The sequence below is a fragment of the Arvicola amphibius genome, chromosome 2 (genome assembly GCF_903992535.2).
Source record: "Arvicola amphibius chromosome 2, mArvAmp1.2, whole genome shotgun sequence".
In the NCBI taxonomy this organism is placed as follows: Eukaryota; Metazoa; Chordata; class Mammalia; order Rodentia; family Cricetidae; genus Arvicola; species Arvicola amphibius.
In genome coordinates, this window is record NC_052048.2 from 135160305 (window position 1) to 135163810 (window position 3506).

General features: G+C 40.5%; 1 pseudogene; it reads right to left on the bottom strand.

The window, feature by feature from the left end:
- Window positions 1-1610: 1610 nt before the first annotated feature.
- On the bottom strand, window positions 1611-2615 carry LOC119807332 (annotated as a pseudogene).
- Between the last annotated feature and the right edge of the window lie 891 nt (window positions 2616-3506).

Genomic DNA, 3506 nt, shown 5'->3' on the forward strand with positions numbered 1-3506 from the left:
ACATTGAGATACCATCTTACACCTGTCAGATTGGCTAAAAACAAAAACACCATGATAGCCTTTGCTGGAGAGGTTGTGGAGTAAGGGGTACACTCATCCATTGCTGGTGGGAATGCAAACTTGTGCAACCACTTTGGAAATCAGTGTGGCGATTTCTCAGGAAATTCGGGATCAACCTACCCCAGGACCCACGAATCCCACTTTTGAGAATTTACCCAAGAGATGCCCAATCATATTACAAAAGCATTTGTTCAACTATGTTTATAGCAGCATTATTTGTAATAGCCAGATCCTGGAAACAACCTAGATGCCCTTCAGTGGAAGAATGGATGAAGAAAGTGTGGAATATATACATATTAGACTACTACTCAGCCGTAAAAAAACAATGACATCTTGAATTTTGCAGGCAAATGGATGGAAATAGAAAACACCATTCTGAGTGAGGTAACCCAGGCCCAAAAAGATGATCATGGAATGTACTCACTCATAATCAGTTTTTAGCCATAAATAAAGGACATCGAGCCTATAATTCGTGATCCTAGAGAAGCTAAATAAGAAGGTGAACCCAAGGAAAAACATATAGTTATCCTCCTGGATACTGGAGGTAGACAAGATTGCCGGACAAAAAATGGGAACTTGGGGGTGGGGTGGGATGGGGGGTTGGGGGGATGGGGAGAGAAAAGTGTGAAGTGGAGGATGGGAAGAGCTTGGGGAATAGGATGGTTGGGATATAGGAAGGGTGGATATGGGAACAAGGAATTATATATCTTAATTAAGGGAGCCATTCTAGGGTTGGCAGAGACTTGACTCTAGAGTGGTTCCCAGGTATCCAGGAAGACGTCCCCAGCTAGTTCCTTGGGCAGCTGAGGAGAGGGTGCCAGAAATGTCCAGATCCTATTGCCATACTCATGAATATCTTGCATATCACCATAGAACCTTCACCTGGCATTGGATGGAGAAAATGACAGAGCCCCACATAGAAGCACCGGATTGAGCTCCCAAGGTCCTGATGAGGAGCAAAAGGAGGGAGATCATGAGCAAGGAAGTCAGGACTGTGTGGAGTGCGTGTACCCATTGAGACGGTGGGACAGAACTAACGGGAGACCACCAAGTCCAGTTGGAATGGGACTGATGGAACAGGGGACCAAACCGGACTCTCTGAATGTGGCTGACAGTGGAGGAGGACTGAGAAACCAAGGACAACAGCGATGAGCATGAACTCTACATTGAGCCTTATAGTTTGGTTGCGCACCTTCCTGGACTTAGGGAGAGCTGGGAGGACCTTGAACTTAACATAGTGAAGGGAACCCTGATGGCTCTTTGGCTTGGAGAGGTGCGGAGTGGGGGTATGGGTGGAAGGGAGGGGAGGGAAGGGGGAGGAGGTGGGGAGGAGATGGAAATTTTTAATAAAAAAATGAGAAAAAAAATCTACAGCATTTGGCAGCAGAAGTGTCACAAGAATGTCCATGTGTAATATGAAAATTGTTTTTAAATTATGAAGAATCTTGATTATCTACTTGAACTATTACAGAGTTTAAGAAGAATAAGTTTTGGAAAAATTAGTTGTGGCTGCACCACAATGACGCCTCACAAACATCTGTCTATCCAGCTCAAGGGGGCAGGGACAATGGCCTCTTCTGACCTGTGGGCACCATGAATTCACACATACATACATGCTGACACAACACTCATAAATATAAAAAATTACATCATTTTATTAAAAATGAAAACAGTACCCGTTTTAAATATCTGGTGGCATACAGACTGCATGAGTTTAACCATATTGATTATTATGTTATCAGAACTGATTTGTATCAGAGGAGTAATTTTGGGATAGACATTCATCATAATCTTCTGAAAACTCGGGATGACTGGGTCGTACATCTGTAACAGGACTGCAGTGGATGAGATGATGAAGTCCACCAAGTACATGACCACAAAAGAGACCACCAGCAGCAAGATGGTCTGGGTGGCCCTTTACTCAAAAGATGCTTATGTTGCCTCTGATGTCTGAACAAGATGATCACCATGTATGCACTAGTGGCCAGCATAACTCCTATGAGAAATACATGTCTGGAGATTGCCACTGTTAAAATCAGTGCACTAATAATGTAGTTCATGGAGAAGAGTGAACATAATTTAGTGACCTTCATCTGGTTGCTCTTGCTCACGTTGGTAAAAGCACCAGAACAGATTATTCGGTGGCTACTGAATGACAAGTTGAAAGAACAAATAAGTAAGAAAGTAAAAATCATGTCCTTTTTTAGTTTATATTTAAATTTTGCCCTAAAAGAGGTACTGGGACTGATAGTGGCAGCCTGGAACACACTCAGGAGGCAGGTGATGCAGATGGAGAGGCCTCTCATCACCCTGCTTATGTAAAAATATGTCTTACATTTGAAGTCATTCTCAATGTTTAGTGACTCAAATATGTCCCGAAGCCAAATATCCGCTCCAGCGATGAGCAGTACAATGTGGATGAAGGTCAATTGACAGGAGATCATGTCTGTGGGCTTAGGTCTGTAACACAGAATTATGAAAGTATAGAAAACAAGGAGAAACATATTGGCCAGGACTCCAAATCCAGCTTGAAAATTAAGGACATTCTTCAATGCGGATATATGTAGAAATTGTATTCACCTTAAGAACATGAAAAAAAACTGAAATTTATGCTCTGGCAATGCTGAAGCATGTATATGCAGCCAATATATGGTGGTTCTGTTAACCTTGTCAATATTGGGTTTCACGGTCTAAGTTTATGAGGATGACTGACCAGGCATCTTCCTCAAAAGAGCACCAGATCCCAAGAAAGATGATTGTGGAAACCTATATCAAATATCTGAAAAAATAATAGAGTGTTCACCAAACTTTTGATTCACTAGTCAGTATGTCTATATCATCATTCTCCTTTGTCTATTTATTCCTGATTAACCCATCTCTTTAATTTTTGAAGTTCCACATTAAACATGGCCTATATTTCTATATACTCTCAATATATCTCCTGGATATACAGCATTCTCAGCCACATCTGACACAGAATGCACACTTCATGTGCCTTTATTGCACCTAGACCTTATGCCTTAGAAATTGAATCCTACTGATCTGACTTACATTGCCTCATTTTATAGTTAACACTGGAAACAGCAGTGATGAGAATAGAGGAGGATAATCATATTTGTGCAACTGATTAAAAATTATGTTGATCTGGGGAGAAATCACAAAAGATATCCAAAAGAGTGAGGTGAGTCAGTTTTATATTCCATAATTTTAATAAGCTCTTATTTAAACTATCTATGTTTTCATTCGTAATTCTGATGGAATTGGAGCTGATAATTCATGATAAAACCACTCTTTTAATAAGTGGGATGTCTATCTCTATTCACCTATTTATTTTTATTTTTCAATGAACTCACCTCCCCACAATCTGAAATTAAAAACAATCATACAGTTGGAGGCCATTAGTCCATTTTCCACACTCTATTAATTGTTTAACCATTATTGTTATA